A 21,416-nucleotide genomic window follows, 5' to 3' on the forward strand; every position below is an offset into this window, starting at 1 on the left:
GTAATCTGTCATCTCACCCAAAGTTTGCCAAGACCTGCGGAATCTTGGGTATCTCAGGAATCAGGGAGCAGGCTGTCTGTACACCCACAGCAAGGACGGGCTCCCTACACACTCACTTGGCATGCTTCTCAGATTCAGGGCCGCCAGAAGTGAGCCGTCCTCCTCTGTCTGGCTTCCTCATCCTTCACTTTCCCTCTGGTATCTTCAGTTGCCTTGTGTCACAGGACACCTAGAAGTAGTTGGGGAGTGTTCAACTCTGACAGGAAAGCCAAATCTATCCAGTCACATATAAACGCGAGCTGGTGAATGAAGAGTTTCAGGCTCCTGGTACCTCAGTTTCCTTCTGTATAAAATAGAAGTGACCATTGCCCCTCTTGTAGGATTCTCGGGAGGACCGAGTTATGTAAAACCCTCAGAATGGTGCCTGGCACAAAAAGATTGCCATGCAGGTGTTACCCTTGGGCAGGTGTCAAAGGAGGGGAAACCGAGACTCAGAGAAGCTTAGTAACATTTCCCAAGTCATCCAATTGAATTTCATGCCACCTTGCTGAGGCATGCATCGGAAGTTAGGCATATCTGATATCACAAGCTTCTAAGCCCACACACTTTCCACTATGCCACCTCCTCCTTATAGAGAGCCTAGGATCGGTACAGTAACTGCCTCCTCAGCACAACTCCCTCAGAGAGGGAGACCTGGAGGCAAGAGCCAAATCTTGTTCACCGTCCTTCCTTCTGGAGCTCCAGAGAATATATCCAGTGGGATCAGGAATTTGTCACTAGACAAGGTACAGCCTTCCTAACTGGCTTTTCTCCTTGCACTCCTAGCAGCCAGAGCGATCTGTTAAAATGTAAGTCAGGACAAGGGAGCAAAGGCAATTCAATGGAGCAAAGGTAGTCTCTGCAACAAAAGGATATCCATATGCAGAAAATGAATCTAGACACAGGTCTCAGACCCTTCACAAAAAGAAACTCAAAATGGGGGCGCCTGGGTGGCTCAGATGGTTAAGCATCTGCCTTCGGCTCGGGTCATGATCTCAGGGTTGTGGGATCGAGTCCCCATGTCAGGCTCCAGGCTCAGCAGGGAGTCTGCTTCTCCTTCTGCCTCTTCCCCTGCTTGTGTGCTCTCTCTCTTTCTAAAGAATAAATAAAATATTTTAAATAAAAAAAAATTTTTAATATACTGAAAATAGATCATAGACCTGAATGTAAAATGTGAAACTATAAAACTCCCAGAACATAAGCGAGGAGGAGGCCTAGCAGAACTCGGGTATGATGATGTCTTTTAGATATAACACAATGGACATCATCTTTAATAATTAATCCACTGGAGTAAAATTAAGAACTTCTGCTCCATGGATAATGTCCAAAGAATTAGAAGACAAGCCTCAGACTGGGATAAAATATTGCAAAGCTATATCAGATAAAAGACTGCTCTCCAAAATATACAAAAACTCTTCAAACTCAACAACAAGAAAATAACCCGATTAAAACTGGGCCAAAGACCTAAATAGACGTTCACCAAAGAAAAGGAAATGGCACATGAAAGAAGCACAGGAAAATATGTTTCATATCAAAGGTCTGGAGGCAGATGCAAATTAAGGCAACATTGATATACTACGACATATATATTAGAATGACCAAAATCCCGAACATGGACAACGCCAAATGCTGGCAAGGATTTGGAGCAACAGGAACGCTGGTTGCTGTGGGAATTCAGTCATGGCTGATAGGAATGTGAATTGGTACAGCTACTTCGGAAAGCAGTGGGGGGGGTTCTTCTAAAACTAAACACGCCCTCACCATATGATCTTCCAGTAGCAGTCTTCGGCTTTCACCCAAAGGAGCTGAGAGATTATATCCAGACAAAAGCCTACACATACATGTTTATAGCAGCTTCACTCATGATTGCCCAAACCTGGAGGCAACAGCAATGTCCCTCAGTAGGTGAATGGATAAATAAACTGGGACACATCCAGACAACGAAACATGTAGCTCTAAAAAGAAATGAATTATCAAGCCATGAATGGTTGGGGAGAAATCTTAGATGCATATTATTAAGTGAAAGAAGCCAATTGGAAAAGGCTGCATACGGTCTGATTCCAACCATATGACATTCTGGAAAAGGCCAAACTATGGAAATAGAAACAATAGAAAGATCAGTGGTGGGGGGTAGCGTGATGAAGAGGCAGAGCACAGAGGATTTTAAGGGCAGGGAAAACACTCTGTATGACCCCGTGTTGATGGGCATGTGTCATTATACATTTGCTCAAATCCATAGAATATACAAAAGCATGAGTGAACCCTAAAGTAAACCATAGGTTTTCCGGTGATTAAGTGTCAATGTAGGTTCATCCGTGGTGATGCCTGTGCCCTCTGAGAAGTGGAGGTAACACGGCAGGCTGTATATGTAGGGGTAAGGGAAGACGGGAAATCCTGGTCTCTTCCTTTCAATTTTGTTGTCAAAGTAAACCTGCTCTAAAAAAATAAAGTCTTTGTAAAAATGTAAATCAGCTCCTGTCACTCTTTGGCTCCAAACCCTCCAGTCATTTCCTATCACACTCAGAATGAAACCCAGCTTCCAGATTATGATGTGCTGGGCTCTCAGGACACGTTGCCTGGCTTCCTGTCCACCTTACCTCTTCCCCTGGCTCTTGCCAAAGTGGCCTCCTCCAGTCCTTGACCTCAGCACTTCATCTCATCTCATCCTTCTGCTTTCCCTGGATCTTTCCATGTCATTCCCTCATTTCACCCAGGAGGCCTCTGCTCTGATGCCACATTCTGCAAGACACGTTTCCTGAACCCCCAAGGGGCTGTCTTACCCTTTACCAGCCTTTCCTTATCAGCCAGTCAGAGCCAGTATTGCCCAATAGCTCAAGAGCAGGTTTTGTTGTGGCTGGACCTGTGGAAGATCCTGGGGTCCTAGGGTAAGTCTTGGTGTGACAGGGCGAGGGGCAGCAGCTGGAAGACCACTTAGGGTAGCAGCTATTTGCCGATTGGTAGAGATGTCTTTCAGTATTTTAATCAGTGTGGCGACATCAGTCCATACCACACGGTACCACTGGGGCATAGTGCTGGGTCAGGCAGAGAGTAAGCCCTTGAGAAATAATTGCTTCATTAAGTAAAGAAAGAAGAATGGACAGGGCAACACTTTGGGGTAAGAAAGTGAAAACAGTTAGCTTGTAGCATGGGGGAGGACGGTAGAGAGGGGCTCCAGGTTGGGATATGACATTAGAAGCTGGGGGGACTGGAGAGGGACCGGCGTCCTCCTCTCTGGGAGCTTCCTCTTTTTGTCTACTGCAGAGAAAAGGGTTCTGCTCTTGTGTCCTCCACCGAAGTTGCTCCCCTGGTCTGCCATGCCTGCTGCTGACTTTGCCCTTGGATTGACCTGCTCCCCCTGGAATCTGGTTCAGCTCCATAGCTGGCTGTGCCCTCCACGCGGGTGGTAGCAGAAGGAAGATGTGGGGGACAGCACCCCTCGGCCTGCTCTGCCTGTCTTCCTCACATCCCCATCCAAGGCTCTGGAGGCATTTCAGAGTGTCCACAGGGTCCTGTGCCTGTTTGGAAGAAACTATTCTCTTGGTTTTATGCTCTGTTGTTGCATTCTGAAATTCTTCATTACTTTGAAACGAGGGGCCCTGCATTTTCATTTCACATGGGGCCCTGCTAATCATGCAGCTGGAACCAAGGGTCCTACTTCCATAAAACAAGAAACCAGCCTGCTTGAGTTGAACCCCACCCACAGACAGACAAACATTTCTCTTCATGGCAGGCAATGGCTTAGCCCGGGGCTGGCCTGTGTAGCAAAAGGGGACCCATTACCCAGCTTTATGCCTTCAGGTGGTCACAGAAAATTAGGCAGGTAAGTTTTAAAGAGCTGCTTTTGATAATTCAGGCTGAACTCTTCATTTCATTTCTCCCTGAGCAGAAAGGACCAGTGACAGGATTGATGATTCTCTGGTGGAACAGGCTGTCCCGGAGGTCTGGGAAGATAGCATGCATATGGGGAGTGGCGCGTGCACGTGCACACACAGGCACCCCGGATTGGCTTCTTGCTTTCACATACTGGTTTGTTGATTTGTTGCTAATTAGCCAGAGTCATCCTGACAACTGAATTCTGGCTTCCCAGGCTCTGGAAGCCCAAAACGTTTGTTCAGACACTTGATTTTGCCCCCACTGGCCCTCAAGTGAGGTAGGAGAGAGAAGACTGAGCTTAAGGCTGGGGCTGGGCCAAATTCCAGTTGTTTCGACTTCTTGTGTTTTTGTGGGGACTGTGCAGCCCCTGGGAGCAAGGTCTGTGTTCCAGGTGTCTCCATATACCTTGCACCAGGCACAGTGCCTTGAAAATAGCATGGCTCAATCAAGGTTATTGCTAAACCAATTAATGAAGCCACGGGCCTATCCAACAGCGGCTCCTGGTCTCTTGCCATGTGGCAGGCAGGCTTTGGAGGCACAACCTGGAGGAGGATTCCTCCGCCTCCGGGCTCCGGACTGTGACCTTTTGCCACCTCAAACTCAACATGCCCAAATGTGAGTTCATGCCCCTTGGCCAAGTCTAGCTCCCAACCCGAGTTCCCCAATGCGTGGACGGCACCATTGTTCAGAGAGGCGTCACAGAGCAGGGACCGAGAACACGGGAGACAAACTGCCCGCATGTGGGTGCTGGCCGAGACCCTCAGGTGAGTGCATTACTCTGTGCCTCAGTTTCCTCAGAGTTGTGGGGATTGAATGAGCTGATGCACGTAGAATATTATTATTACTACCCATGCAGGTCTTCAAGACAGAAAACCAGGAATCAGGTTTGATACCTGCTTCTCCTCCAGTTTGCACCCCAGTCCTGGTTCTATGACCTGCTTAGTGGTTGAAGAATCCATTCTCTGCTCTCTCTCTCTCTCTCTTTATCATCGAAGTCCTGGTCCAAGCCACTGTCCTCTCTCAGTGGACCACTACAATTGTCCACAGTTGGTCTTTCTACTTCCTCTGCTCTATTCTGTTCTCTACACTATGCAGCTAAATTAATCTTTCCAAAATGTTGGTCTGATCATGTCGCCGTGCCCACAAGATCTTCAGGGTCTCCAGACTCCACACGTTCCACACCTGCCTTCGCCCTCTGCTCTACCAATGGGCGCCATTGGCAATTTCAGCCAGATCACTCTTGGTCCCGGGGGACTGTACTATGCATTGTACAATGCTAAGGACATCTCCGGTTTCTACCCACTAGATGCCTGTGGCAACTCTCACCTCAAGTCGTGACAAAAACATATTTCTGGACAGGGCCAGATGTTGTTCCCTGGGGGACAAAAATCCCCCCCCCCCCCCCCAGAGAACCTTTGCTGTAAAGCACTGTCTTCCTTCCTGGAATGAAGGATCAGGCTGCTCCTTCTGCCTACTCTGTCTATCCCTTCTGGGTCTCAGAATATCTGTTCCACCATCATCTCCTTAGAGGAAGCTTTTCTGTGACTCCTGCTTTCAGGGTCTCCCTATTATAAGTTCTCCTAACATTGGGCACTACTCCTGCGTGGTACTTACCTAAGCTCAAAACAAGTGGTTACCAACAGAGTTGTATTTATGCTTTTCCTTGTATGATGATGGTTTGATTGACAACTGTCTGACCCAACAGACTACAGGGCCCATGTGGGCGGGTTCTGGGCTTGTTTTCATCCTCACCATAACCCTAAGATATGGCGCCTGACTTCACAGAGCTGCTTTCTAGGTTGGAGAAAGGCAAGTAAACAAGCAAATTCCACACGCCATTTTGTGGTGAAGTAATCACACAGTGGGAGCACACAGAGCACCTAACACAGTCTTAGGAAGGTCAGCAGGGCTCCTGGAGGAGGTGGCATCCTGGACCCTGCCAGGAGATCGGAAAGGTGTTTCAGAGTTAAGTGAATGAGGGAGAGAAGAGAAACTGGGAGAGTCTTGGGCTCCCGGGGGAAAGATCAGCTGGGGCAAAGATAGAGAAGTAAGACTGCATGGCCCTCAAGTCCCTCCTTCTCCAACTCTTCTGTCATCTTCTTTTTCATCCGGATCTATGAGGCTTCCTGGAAGCGGTGTGAGGGGAGGAAAGGATGAGCCCTGCAGTCTCCCCAGGAGGGCACCATCCATCCCCGTTGGCCCAGGCCTGCCTCCCTAAGGCCAGGCCTTAGGATAGCAGGTCCCCAATCCTAGGAAACTGCTGGTCCCTGAAGGAACCAGATAGTGGCTCATGGCACTCTGGGTTCATTCGTGGCCATACCAGCCCCCCTGGAGTGAGCAACAGGACATCTGCCCATCTTGGGATGACCTCTTGACACCTGGGCCTGAGTCCCGGCTCCATTCCTCACCAGACGGGTCATTCCTGGGAACTTGTGTCTCCAGCCTCCCTTTCTTCCTCAGACCCCCTGCCGCACGCGGCCACTGCAAGGGCCTAATGAGAGCATGTCTAGAAAAATGCTTTGTAAGCTTTGGAGCATAAGGCATTTTTATTACCATTCCTTTCCAGATCATTCAGGTCTGGAAGCCCTGAGATCCCACAGAGGCCAGCAGAGGACTCAGGGAGGCGGCTCTGGGTCACTCTCTGCTGTGAGTGAGCTGCCCGCCAGGCAGCCGCGGCCAAGGCCTGTCTGGACGGCCGCCTCCTGGACTCCGGTCCGGCCGCCTCCTCTCGAGCTCGCGCCTCCTTTTCCTCTCACTGAGGGAACAGCCTCATTCGGAGTCTAAAGAAATGAAACCACCCTATAAAGTGCTGATCTGAGGGAGAAAAGTTTCCCATTTCTTTAGAGAGAGAGTATGTGTCCCTTGCGGCAGAGCTTTCCAACCCTTTCCTCCAAGTATAACACGGGGGAGGCCCGAAAGCCAAGGAGGCAGGCACACTGGGCGGGCCCTCCTCGTAAAAGCAGGAACCTTCCTCCTCTTCTCTCATCTCTGCCCGGAAACCATCCTCAGCCCCTGTGGCCCAGGGCTGTTGACTCTGTTTTACCTCCCAGCTGGGTGGTTGACACCCACAGGCCCACCGCGGAGGCCACGTGTGACGGGTGACCACCTCTCAGACACCCGGGCCGTGCAAGAAGTCCCCAGCAGACCGGAGCAGGGCTATGATTCTGTGGCTTCTCTGCTAAGCGGATCTGACATGTGGCTCGCAGGGCCTCGGGAGAGGCTGCGGGAAAAAAAACATGGGATGCTCAAGCGCCGCGCAGCTCAGGCGTGTGCTGAAAAGTATTTGTTGTTTATCTGCCGTTCCAATGGAACTGGGCATCTGTATTTTCAGTCACTCAAATCTGACAAGTCCACCTTGGGAGACCATTTCTGCATCCATTTTTTAAATTTCCAGAGTGAGACCCGGCCCAGGGCCTGAATTTCCTGCCGAGTTTTTTGAGTCCAGTCTTTTGTTCCTGTTCTCCCCCACCCAGATTCCCAGGCATTATCCATCCAGGGGTGGGGGTGGGGCCCCAGCAGTACCCTGCTCGCAGTTCTGTCCCTGATGAGCAGGCAGGATGGCTGACTGTGGAACCGAAAGGTGATGCCCCTGGGGAAACTTCCATGATCCTACAGAAAGCATTTGTAGACACGGAGAGGATGCCTGTGGTCAGGTTGGGTGAGCGGGTGAATTCGCATGGAATAGGAGACGGGCAGGTGGGAGGTGTCTCTACCTTGGGGGCACAAGGGGTTTTGGCTGCTACTGTGACGTGACTGCAGACTCATGTATCCATTTGTATACAGGAATTTGCCAGGGCCCTGAGAGAAGAGGTCTCGGGTTTGCAGACTGTTTCCCTGGACTTTGATAAATAATTAAGATAAAGGAGGTGGGAAGAAACCGGGCTGAGGAAGGAGAGTCTAATTCTAGATACAATGTGTCATGGATAGGGGAGACCATTTTGACCCTGGCCCCAGGAGGGGGTCTTGGAGGGTGGGGAAAAAGTAGGTGAACTGAAGGAGCCGTGCCACGAAGAGCTGCCCTGTGAGGAGCGGAGCAGTTTTTCTGCTGTGCATTCTCTTCCTCATCATAGCTATTGACTCTCATTCCCTGAGGAACAGCAGGACTGGACAAAGGGGCAGAGTCTATGCGGGCAGCTGCAGGGACGACACGAGGAGCTCTGAAAACAGCTGGAGTGGGAAGTCTATCAGCCCAGAGCTCTGGAGACTGGCCAAGGCCTTGGCACACTGTCACACACACCGGCGAGTCAGGGTGGTTCGGAGCTCCGTGGTCCTGAGGTCAGACCTTTCCATGGTGTCAGAGAGCCTTCTCTTCCAGTAGGTGGCAGCAGGTGAGCAAAGAGAAGAACTGAGATTGGGTTTAGGGGCACAGGTGTGTGTGTGTGTGTGTGTGTGTGTGTGTGTGTGTGTGTGTTCACATGCAATCTGGGAAAGTAACCAAACTTCTCTGGTTTGGCAGGTGGGGGCTCCGCGGTCTTCTGTCTTGGTTGTTAAAGGAAATGGAACATCACTGTGTAGTCAAGGCTTAGTGAGATCAGGTCCGCTGGGGAATGCACATTGGGAAGATGCTGTCCATTTGGATTCCGGTCGACACCAGACTGAATTTCTTTTGATGAAACTTCTTTTGACTCCAGATTCAACTTCTTCCAAATGGAAGATATTGCTCAATTTTGTCAGTTCTTATCTTTCCTGAATGTTCAATTCATAAGGAAGTAGGAGAAGGGAACTATTTTTAAAAAGCATCCCTTTTTCTGAGCGGGTGCAGCTGTAGCCTAGTTTTGGAGAGTGGAGTACAGACTGGATTTCAGCCCCTGTTCTGTCTTCGGACGCATGCCCCCGCACAACCTTGCATTTAAAGAAAGAATATTCTAGAACATAAGTCCCATTACCCTATCATGACATTGTTACACTGACAGAATTAGTGGACATTTACCATACAGTAGGTACTAATCTGAACACTTTTTGTGTTTGTTTGGAACCTTTGGGTCCTTGTAGCAGATCTGTCAGATGAAGAAACAGAGCAACTTGCCAAGGTGACCCAGTCATGCTGGAGCCGCCTTTGCTCTCTTAACCGCCTGCTGTCCTGCTCAACATGGAAAGACCCACGGCAACAAGGCAGAGTGCACAGATCAGATAGAGGCCACAAATGAAAGATCTGCAAGAAAAGTCAGGCAAGGCAGGGAAAAAATGAGAGAGAGAGAGAGCAAAACTGGTAACAAACGCTTGAAGTTGTGTGTGTCAGAGACGCCATATATGCATGGTCAGCTCCGAGCTTTTCTGTAACCCACAGGAAGAGAGAAATTAGGGTCATTTTCAAGATTCCGAGTCTCCAGAAGGTAGAGGGGTCAAGTGTCAGGGGAGAAGCGCAACCATCTGTGGAAGTAAAATAAAAGGGAATTATCTCGGTTGGTTCTTGAAGAGCCACTTATCCAAGGTCTCACAGCTGCTCAGCCATATTTAAACCCCAGCCACCTGGCCCCACAACCCACATTCTCACATGGGGCCCCACACTGCCCCTGGAGCTGGACATGGTGCTCTTAATGAATGTTTGTTGAATGGCTAAGTGACCAGAGCAGAAGAACCAGAACAGGTGGTTCAGGAGTGCAGCTGGATGTCGCCGCCTCCGTTCTCATGTAAGAGATGTTTATAAACCAAGTTCTTACGCTTCAGGGACCTATTAGTAATAACCTTAATGTGTTCCTGAATGCAAAAGCAAACTAACTTTTAAATGCATTCGTTCAGACAAAGAGCACAAATGGCTATTGCGTGTCTCCCTTGACTTCGGCAGAACCTAAGAATTTGCTTGGAATCAACCTGATATGAATGGAATTTTACTTACTCATGGCAGTTCTACAGAAACTCCATCATATTCTCTCTCTCTCTCCCCCTCTCCCTCCCTTTCTCTTTCCTAGGACTTAGATGAACACAAGACTTGAGTCAGATACTGGGCTGTTCTTATAGAAGTAGAGAGGGAATATTACTGTAAGTATAAAACTGCTTATAAAATTCTTACAGCAATTGGAAAAAAATTGGAAACATTAACAGCTAAATCCCAGTTCAGCTTATACTTCATTAAATAAAAAATCCTTCAAACATGATAATCATTCAAAGAGGTCCTTAGTCAGCATAGTGAAGCAGAACCAAGTCCTCAGCCAGCGAGAAGGAAGCAGATGGCCCCTATCCCATAAAGATCCCCAAAGCTCCATAGCGAGCTTATGTTCTCCAAACTGTGTCTAAAATCTGTGTAGCACCTCTTAAACAGAATGCCTGAAGCTAATGCATATTGAGAATCTACTACAGTCCTTTTGGTTCATTCACACATCTTCCCTTCTCTGAGACCCACAACAACCCTGGGATTTGGGTTGGGCCAACATAATTATCCCTGTTTTAGTTAAGAACACAGGCTTAGCAAGGTAGAGGAACCTGCCAGAAGCTATGAGTGAGTAGGGACCATCCTGAGGGCAAAAAGGAAGCCAGAATTCAAACCTGGGTCTCCTGCTCTCTGACCTCTAACCTCCACCGAAGATGTGAGCCCCCGCCCCCACCCATTGGAAGGCTGGAGAACTATGAAGGCCAAAGGGGTGCCCAAGGTCCACAAAGCACAGCTCTGCATATTCCAGTAAACTGGCTTTCCCTGCTGGAGGCCTTTGCAATCTACCATGTGGAGCATGGGCCCAGCACTCTCTTCTGCGGCTGCCTGGGCCGTGTTTATCAGCTCTTGCCTCCTCCTGTTGTCATGACCAAGTGTTCTTTTACATCATTGATGCATAGGAAGGCCTCACTCCATCCTGCAGATATGGGGTCTAGGACACAGAGCTCCTGTCAGAGGCAACTCTGCGCTCAACAGGTTCAGCTTCTTGTGAACTGTGTGCTCTAGAAGTTTCCTTAATTTTCCTGGGGTTTCTCTGGAAGTCAAAAAGGGTGAAATGTATAGATGGCACCTAGCAATATGCCCAGCGTGACAAGATTTAGTGAGCTTTAACCTTCCGTTCATGTATTTGGCCATTCCTGCCATTTACTTGGCAATTTCTGTTCTCTGCCTGCCCTGTGCCCAACATTTTTCTCAGCACTGGGGATGCAGCATGGGACAGAATTGATGAAAATCTGTGCCCCTGAGGAGCTTACGTTCTGGGGTAGAAATAGATAATCAAAAATAAAACAGATAAAACCAAAAATTGCTATGTAGGATCAATATAATGAAGAAAACTGAGGTAAGAGAGGATGGTTGATCCTGGAAGGCTTCTCAGAAGAGGTGGCATTTGAGCTGAATTCTGGAGGACAAGAGGAGCCAGCTAAGCCATGAGCCTTGCCAGGAGCTTGCCAGGCATAGACAGTTCAAGGGCGAGGACTGGGGTGAGAACGACCTTGGCATTTCCAGGAGCTGTCGAAATGTCTGTGTGGCTGGAGTGGAGGAGGTGAGGATATGATTGTCAGGAGAAGGGGCTGGAGACAAAAGAAGATGGCACAGCCCTGGAAGGCCATGGGAAGGAGTTCCTGCAGCCTGAAGAAGGGAGGGATGTGTGGAGAGACCATATGGACATACCGGGCAGGAGTGGGCCAGCCGGAGGGGTATCAAGTATGTGGTCCATGTGTGTGAGACTTACCTAAAATATATCCTGAAAATACAAAGACAGCAGCCATCAGCACTATAGGGAGAAATGGATGAACCGAAAACTGTAGTTGGAGATGATCAGAAACTGATAGAGCAGATAAAAATGGTGAAATGCACAGGGATAAAGAAGATCTGAAATATAATAAATACACACACGTATATTCTTTTTTTAGTATGTACATTAGTTTGGAGTTTGCACTAAAGCATTAAAGAAACCTCAATAAGCCCAAAGAGTTGGCACCACTCGACATTCTCTAATATATGAAAGACAATTAGGAATTAGTAACAAAAGGATTTCAGCTCTAAAATAATGTGTTGGTCTGAAACTAAACAGCATCACTTGGGTTAAAATCTAGAATGTAAGAGAAATCGCAGTATGACTATAGAGCTGAGTGACAGTGAAGGCACAGCGGAATCTGAACTTCATGAAGACATTTATCAGGGTGTAAGAAAGGTTGGAAACCGGTGAGCTAAGCCACCTACTCAAAAGATCGGAAAAGAAGCAAGAGAGCATACCAAGAGCTCAACTTGTAGGAAGTAGGAAAACCAGAGCAAAAAAGATTAATAAGACTGAAACCTGGCTCTTTCCAAAGAGTCATAAAATAGGTCTCTTTCAAGGCAGATTGAGACAAAAAAGGATAATGGACGAATAAACAAAATACAGAAAAATAGAGACGTGAGAGAAATTTTCAAGTCCTGCTACAGACCGAAGGTTTGAGTGCCCCCAAAACCATATGTGGGAATCCTAATCCCCAGCCTGAGGGCGTTTGGAGGTGAGGTGTTTGGGAGGTAATTGGCTTTGGATGAGCTCACCCAGGTGGAGCCCCCACGATGGGGTTAGGGTCCTTACTGAGAAGAAACCTGGTTTTCTCTTCACGCACATGCTGAGGAAAAGCCATGTGAGTGCACAGGGAGAAGGCAGCTGTCTACAAGACAGGAAGAGGACCCTCACCAAGGACCAGGAACTAAATCTGTGGGCAGCTTGATCCTGGATTTTCTAGCCTCCAAATATATGAAAATAAATGTCTGTTGTTTAAGCCACCCAAGCTTCAACATGCTATTTTGTTATAGCTGCCTGAGCTCACTAACACAAGTATGTTATAAAGACTCTATGCTAAAACATTTGAAAATCTAGATGAAATTAAAACCCACCTGAGTTTGAAAATATCTTGAGTTGAAAGTGCATTTAATACACCCAACCTGGGGCCCCTGGGTGGCTCAGTCAGTTAAGCATCTGCCTTCAGCTCAGGTCATGATCCTAGGGTGCTGGGAATCGAGTCCCTCATCAGACTCCTTCCTCAGGGGGGAGTCTGCTTGTCCCTCTGCCTCTGCTCCTCCCTGACCTCCTTTGTTCATGCTTTCTCTCTCTCACTCTCTTTCTCAAATAAATAAATAAAATCTTTACAATGGTAATAATACAGCTAACGTACCAAATATCATAGCTTGGCCCAAATGGTGAGACAGGTCTCAACAGAAGGGACACATGTTTGGTTCTAAGAGGAGGAGGAGGAGGAGGGGGAAGGTGCTGACACAAGAATATTGGAAACTTGGTGGTAAAGAGAGAAGAGGGTTTATTCTAGAGACTTCCATTTGTTCAGTAAAACATAGACAGGTCAGTAGCTGAGAGTGGGGATGAGGAAGAATTGGGAGAAGGTGACAGAGAAGTTAAGGCATAAAATAGTTGTGAACCACACGATACAAGACTCAGACTGGCTTTGTAACCCCAGAGCGTGGTCCTGGCATGTCCTCGGTTAGGGTGTGAGGAATGACTAACAGAGTGGGGGCTAAGCAGCCTGCCGTGTGGACGCGGGGGCTGGGCAGAGCGTTCAGGTAGGCATCCTGGGTCTGGGTGACAAAAAAATCAGAGAGCACTAGATCTGGCCATCTGGTCTACAGACCTAGTTCCTCCTCGGCCCCTCCAGGTGTTCTGGTGAACTTGTTTCTGGGCTTTGGTTTTTCTCATCTGGAAAATGGGAATAATGGGGCCTGCTGCCTTTACCTTACAGAGCTAGTGTGAAAATTGTGTGGGTGACTTCACCGGTCACCCCCTCCAGATCCTTCCTCACTCTCTTGTTTAGCTCTGGGCCCCTGGAGGCTGACCTTGTTGGACTGCAGTTCCTGGGTCCGTAGCCCTCTGACTTCCTTTTGGGCTCAGCCAGTTGAAGGCAGCAGCAGCAGATGGGAGAGCAGAAGGAGAGGATAGAGCTCTAAATGCTGCCATTCCCTACAGGCTTTGCTGCCATTCTGGCAACGCCCCGTTCCTCTCTACAGCTGCAGGTCCTGTGAGGTAGCCCCACGTCCATGGCTCCAGCTCTCTCGGGCTCAGACAACACCCTTCCCTCAGTGTTCAGCCTGTACCTTCAGGCCCAAGAGTAGTAACTTCCAGTGCCTGGATATTGCCTGTGACCCTGGCCAGACCTCTGTCAAAAATCTCTTCGTTCAACTCTTAAATCAGTCTCTTTGGAGGGTGCCATCCATTCCTGTCAGGCCAAGGACAGAAAGGCCATCCCGGTGCTGAACAAAGGTGAGGTAAGTGGGGGCAGGGAGAGAGAGAGTGCAGAAGAAGAGGACTAGTGTAAAGGTTTAAGGGACCATCTATAAAATCTTGCATGGTCTGACCCGAGGAAAAGGATTCTGCTTGCTTCCCCATGGCCTTGAAGTGGGAAGAAAGTTCTGGGAGCAGAAAAAGCTCCACTTAATGCTGAGGTAGAAGGGTGTTGCAGAAACCAAACTTCCATGGTCCAACCTGAAGGAGGGTCCAGGGGCAGGGAAAGGCAGGCCTTGTCCTTGGGACCAAAGTGTTCTTGGAAGCCACTGACCTACGCAAAGCTGCTCAGGTTTCCCACAAGGAACACATGAGCTTTCCAAAAACAGCACAGATCAACGAACAAATCATTGAGGAGGGCAATAAAAAGTTATTGCTGAGACCAGTCATTCATTATGTGAATAGGTCTCCATTGACAAGATTCTCTATATGTTGCTCTCCTCTGTTCATTCAGTGTGTTCTTTTAGGAGGTGTGTGCCAAAAGCGGGAGAGGGAAGTGGGGCCCAAGGTCCCAGCTCCGTCATGTGATGGACAAGTCCTCGTCATTTTTTCTTGCCTCACCCTGCTTGCCCTAGTTCCTTATCCAGCTTCCCCCAGATAAACCCACTGGGCCAGGCCCAACAGCATTCAGGTTCATTGTCGTGGTTTATATTCATCGCATCTACATCCAGTGGGCCAATGGACATAGTAGCACCTGACATGAACCCCTTTATTTCTGTGCCTCTCCCCAGCTGCAGCCAGCCACACCCCATCTTGTACCTCCCGAGCAAGTCCCATGGACTGGAATCATATGAGTCGGAGTTATTCAGATTTAATTGCCTCCCTCAGAGCCTTGGTCTCCTCGTCAATAAAAGCAGGAGCCATCTTGGCTGTCCCCAGGCTGGCTCTGAAGTGCCTGGCAGGAGGTCTAGCACAGAGAAGATAATCAGTAATGGAGAGTGCCTCCTTTCCTTCACCCTGGGGTTTTGTTGCTGCTGGGACACCTGAGTCCCAGGACGCCCCCCTCACCCAGGAAACTTCTGCTAGAGTGAGCATGAGGCGTAGGTTCTCACTGGACATTCTCTGGACTTCCCTGCTTCCCTCTCTGAGGATGACCACTGTGCCAGGGCTACACTGTACCTACTTCATCCGGGTTCCAGCCACCTTCTCCCACAACCCATCTTGATTTCAGCCTAAACCCGTCTGCTTATGATTTCTTTGGGCTCCAAAACTCCATCTTCCTTTATTTATAGAAGATAATGAAATCCTTCTTTGATGTCTATAAGATGGGTGCAAAATTCTGTATTCACTTAGGGCAGAGGGTAAAAGGCTTACCATCCTCTATCACTGATTTATATGTGACATTTAAAGATGCAGTCTAGTCTGTACAAACTTGACTTAAAATTAATATAACAGCTATCATGATCTTTCCTTCAATGTCTAATAAGCAATAATTCTATTGGCTCATTTAGAACATTTGTGTTTGGACAAGGTTTGGATAGCTTGGATCTCTCGAAAAAGCTCTCCAGGGGTGTTTGACTTGTTTTCATTTGATAAAATTTTTAGCAGTAAGTAGAGGCATTAAAAATCATCCCAAAGCCCATCAAGAGAGTTGGTTCATGGTGAATGCCTTTGTGCAGAGATTGAGGGAGGGAGGGAAGGTGTAAGCACCAACATTCCACTTTCTGTTTTCGTTTTGTGCCGTTGAGGTGATCTGACTTCACATTTATGTCATTCTTCTTTATGAAAGTCACTGTCAACAGAGGCGGGGGTTTGTTGTGGGGGGGAGTTGTTCACTTCTTTGTTTCCTATATTTAAAAACATAAATGCTATGTAATTTATATATTACAATATTTATAATATGTACAATTATATATGGCATATATCTTACATACACTATTTTAATAGTTCGTTAAGGTATAATAATAAGATACACACGTACACATCCATGAAACTATCACCACAATCAAGATAATGAACAGATCTTTCCTCCTAACAAATGTCCTCAGGCCCTTGGCAATCTCTCCCTCCCATGCTCACCCTACACATCCCACAAATACTAATCTACTTTATGTCCTTAGAGATTATTCTGCATTTCCAGAATTTTCTATGAATATAATCACATAGTATGTATCCTTTTCTGTCTGGCTTCTTTCACTCACCATAATTATTTAAATTTATTTAAATTATTCCATGTTGTTGAATATATCAATAGTTTATTTTCTTTTATTGTTGAAGAGTATGCTATTTGAGGAATATACTAAATTTCTTTCCACTTTGGGGCTATTTCAGGTTATTCGAAAGAAAGCTACTATGGACATTCAGGTACAGTGTTTGTATGGACTTTCTCTAGAGCAAACACTTAGGAGTGGAATGGCCAGATCACACAGTAAGTTATATTTACCTCTTTAATAAACTGTCAATTGGTTGTAGCACTTCCCATTCCCATCAGCAATGTGTGAGGGTCCCAGCCCCCTGTGTCCTTGCCAGCACGTGCTTATGGTCAGACGTTTCATTGTAGACATTCTCAGTATCTCACTGTGGTTTTAATTTGCTTTTCTCTCATGACTAGAGATGTTGAGTATCTTTTCATGTGCTCATTTGCCATCGATATATCTTTCCTTGATGAAGTATCTGTTCAAGTCTTCGGCCCTCTAGAAAAAATTCAATTGTTGGTTTGTCATTAGAGTTTTGGAGCTCCTTATATACAGGTTTACCTCCTGTTACTGTGTTTTGCTTTACTGTGCTCTGCGGACGTTGTTTTTACCAAGTGAAGGTCTGTGGCAACTATGTTGATGGACTCTCCCGGAGCCATTTTCCAAGTAGCGTTTGCTCACTCTGTGTCTGTGTCACATTCTGGTAATTCTTGCACTATTTCAAGCTTTCTCATTATTATTATTATTATATCTGTTACCCTGATATGTGACCAGTGATTGTGACTTGCGGAAAGCGCAGGTGGTGGTTAGAATTTTCTTTTTTAGCATTAAGGTACTTTTCAATTAAGGTCTTATGTTGTGTTTTAGACAGAATGCAGCAATTTCTCCTGCATAGGATTAAGGGTCTCCAGACATTTGTCTGGAGTCTTCTCAGTCTTCTAAGAGCATAGAGAGATGTAAAAAATCAAACAAATAGAAAACAGGCTTTTCAGAGAAACTAGCTGGAGAGAAGAACCAACATTTAAGAAGTCCTAATTGATATTAGAATAATAATTATCCTCACTTAGGAACATACTGCAGGCAAGATCAAGACCAAGTGAGAAAAGAACCATCAGGACTCAAGAAAGAGGTCATAGAAAATAAAAAGGATGACTACTGCAAGGCAAAGAAATGATCCTAATCTTGAAAAGCAGGTCTGTTTGTCTATGTGGCCTGTCATAACAAAATACCACAGCATGGATGGCTTACACAACAGAAATTTATCTCGCACAGTTCTGGAGGCCAGAAGTCCAAAATCAAGGTGTTGGAAGGTTTGGTTTCCAGTGAATCCTCATCCAGCTGAGCAAATGGCCATCTTTTGCTAGGCATATGAACTCGTGGTGTGTCTTACTCTTCTTATAAGGACAGCAGGCATCCTGGATCAGGGCCACTGGTATAACCTCATTTGAACTTGACTGTCTCCTTAAAGGCCCTGTCTCTACAGACAACCACACTGGAAGTTAGGGCTCCAATATATGAATTTGGGGGCAAATCAGTGTGGTCCATAACAGTAGGGAATTGGAAAATACTGTCTACGGTCAATGGAAAAGAAACGAAAACATGCTTATCTATGGAAAGAACTTAAGATTTGAGGAACCTAAAATACTGACAACTGTACTGGAACATCTAGGTAGGCCAAGGTAGAACTAGAGACTTTAATCCTCACCTAGGAGAGCAGAAAGTCAATGGACACCATTCTGAATTCATAAATTAAGAAATAGTGGTAGAAGCAGAGTATAGAACCAGAACAAAAAGTTGGAAGAGTTAAAAGGGGTTATTCCCAGGAAGAGTCAACAGAAGTGGGAGGTGTCCTCTGCTTTCCCTTTCAGAGTGAACCTCTCCTTACAATTTGGAGCCTTTTCCATGTATCTGATTTAAAAAATTAGCAAAAACTACCAACCAAGTTAAAAACAAAACTGTGATCTCTCCCTCTGCTCTTTTCCTCTCCCTCTGGTGAGATCCTTCTTCAATATTTCCAAATATAGAGTCCATTTTGGAAATCCAAGCCTGGCAATTACAAGCTCAGCTCTCACTCAGCATTTCCAGTTTCCTCTTTAATCCTGTTGTGGTTTTATCTTTATGTGTGTTTATTTCCACATCAGATTGTAGTTCCCTTCAAGACTTATCTGTGGCTCACTTCCAAAGCTTTGAACAATAACCTGGCACATGGAGATGCTCAGGGAATATTTGCTTTATAAACACAGATCTTGTTATCCCTCTGGAGAGCCATTCTGCTCAGCATCTCATCATCAATTGTGTCCCAGCCCTTGGAAACCAGTGCAGAGAGATCCTCATTAGGCTCATTTGAAGGCAAATTGCCTACAATACATTTAGAGTTTCAGTATACATTTAAGAAAGAGATATCAGAAAATGCTATTAAAAATGCCTAGGAGAAACCTGCCCCCCCGTTTACTTAAGCATAAACTTTTTAAACCTTACATGTATCTTCTGCTTCACTCATTCATCCATTAATTTGTCCTTAGCGGGTCCTATTATGTGCAAAGCTCTGTTTAAATGCACAATTTTATAAATCACATCCTGTCCTCATGTAGATTATGAGCTCTGCCCTCGAATGTGGAAGTCAAGGCCATTATATAAATTCAGAATTTATACTACAAAAACTTTAGAAGGTAAACAGGTGCTTCCGACTGGATAACATACATACTTTTGCTGAAAACTTAGCTAGAAATTAAGTTGTTTTCTCAAGTAAACCACATCCCATCATTGTTTAATTGCTGCTACCTTGGAGATTCCTCTCCACCATTTCTGATTCATGTTCGTCTGGGTTTCTGGCTCTAAGTTCCCTGCCAGCCCCAACCTCTCCTTTACAGAGTTCTCAATCTGTGAACAATGGATTGGTCAGTCATTTCAAGGAATCCACTGTGAGGGCCAGAGGGCCTTTGGGGAAGAAGGCGGTCATTCTCTGCATGGTCTCTTTGGTACAAAAGAGGCAGTGAAGTACTTTGGAGCAGGATATCTGTGACTTCTAACCCTCGGAATGCTATTATATCTGGGTTCCTGACATCCAGACCCTTAGGTTCTCAGGCTATTTCAAGTCTCCCAGGGACCAGATCAGGATGGTGAGGAAAGAACAGCCAGAGGGTAAATGATCTGCTCAGGATCTTCTCTGTGGTCTTGGGTTGAGTCTGAGCACTCTATTATCCAAAAGTACTGAGAACTTACTCAGGCCTTTCAGAAGCTCCTTGGTTGAACTTCCTACTGATCATTCCCTAAGACACAAGCTCTGCTGCTGAAAGTCTAGCTCCAGGTGGACATTTAAACACATAATTAGCATGTACTATGTCCCAAGCAATAATTGAAGCAACTGGAAGATTCAGAAGCAGCCCATAAAAGATAATGAATGAATGATTCTGTTTGTGTAGGCTGAAAAAAATAGGGGTGATCAGAGTTGTCTAGGGTTTTGAAGGACGAGTAGATGTTTGTCAAATATATAAGGTAGGAGATTCTAAATAGTGGGAATAGCCCGTAAAAATAAAGGTGACTGTGGTCACATGAAATCTCTGATGTCTATCACCAGATCTACATATATACCTGCGCCTATGTCCATTTTATTTTATTTTATTTTATATTTTTAATTTCCTTTTAAGGTAGAGCAAGTATCCCTTAGGGAAGCTGACATCTTTCTGACATTGAGTTTTTCATCATTAACATGATCTTCTTTATTGCCTTTTAGGTTTTTTTCCCCACAAAGATCTTCCACAAGTTTGGATACCTTCTGTTTGGGGTTGTTGTTGCTATTATAGATATTAACTTCAAAAAGTTATTATTTCTATCTGAGTGGGACAAAAAAACCCACTATATACTTTCATATATTGATTTTATATTCAGCAACCCTGTTAAATTTTCTTCATTCTAGTAATTAGTAAATTATTTTCAATTGTCCATATAGATAATCATGTCTCCTGCAAAAAATGACTAATTTGTTTCTTCCTTTAAAATTCTTATACCTTCTATTTATTTTTCTTGTATTACTTCACTGATTATGAACTCCAATACAGTAGTGAACTGATATAGTACAAGCTGACATCTTTGTCTTATTCCTAGTTTTAAAGTGTCACATTCATTCTCTCTGACCTCAACACCTCACTTCCCTGGAATGGCTCTTGCTGCAGCCAACAGTAACCTCTACATTGCTGCATTCAAAAGACTTTTTTTTTTTTTTTTAAGATTTTATTTATTTGTTTGACAGACAGAGATCACAAGTAGACAGAGAGGCAGGCAGAGAGAAGGGGAAGCAGGCTCCCTGCTGAGCAGAGAGTCCCATGCGGGGCTCGATAACAGGACCCTGAGATCATGACCTGAGTGGAAGGCAGAGGCTCCAACCCACTGAGCCACCCAGGCGCCCCTAAAAGACATTTTTTTTTACATGTGTGTACTTTATTATTATTTTTTAAAATTTCTTTTCAGTGTAACAGTATTCATTGTTTTTGCACCACACCCGGTGCTCCATGCAATACGTGCCCTCCCTAATACCCACCACCTAGTTACCCCAACCTCCCACCCCCGCCCTTTCAAAACCCTCAGGTTTTTTTTCAGAGTCCATAGTCTCTCATGGTTCACCTCCCCTTCCAATTTCCCTCAACTCCCTTCTCCTCTCCATCTCCCCATGTCCTCCGTGTTATTTGTTATGCTCCACAAATAAGTGAAACCATATGATAATTGACTCTCTCTGCTTGACTTATTTCACTCAGCATCATCTCTTCCAGTCCCGTCCATGTTGATACAAAAGTTGGGTATTCATCCTTTCTGATGGAGGCATACTACTCCATAGTGTATATGGACCACATCTTCCTTATCCATTCGTCCGTTGAGGGGCATCTTGGTTCTTTCCACAGTTTGGCGACCATTGCACAGTTTGGCCATTGCTGCTATAAACATTGGGGTACAGATGGCCCTTCTTTTCACTCATCTGTATCTTTGGGGTAAATACCCAGTAGTGCAATTTAAATGGTGGTTTGTTTGACCTCAGTTCCAATGATATCACTGATCACCTCTATTCTCTCTCTCTCTTTTTTTTTTTTAGATTTTATTGATTTATGAGAGAGAGAGAGAGAGAGCGAGCATGAGTTGGGGTGGGTTGGGGGGAGAAGCAGACTCCCCACTAAGCAGAGAGCCCAACTTGGGGCTCAATCCTAGGACACGGGGATTATGATCT

The sequence above is a fragment of the Mustela nigripes genome, chromosome 14 (assembly GCF_022355385.1).
Source record: "Mustela nigripes isolate SB6536 chromosome 14, MUSNIG.SB6536, whole genome shotgun sequence".
NCBI lineage: Eukaryota > Metazoa > Chordata > Mammalia > Carnivora > Mustelidae > Mustela > Mustela nigripes.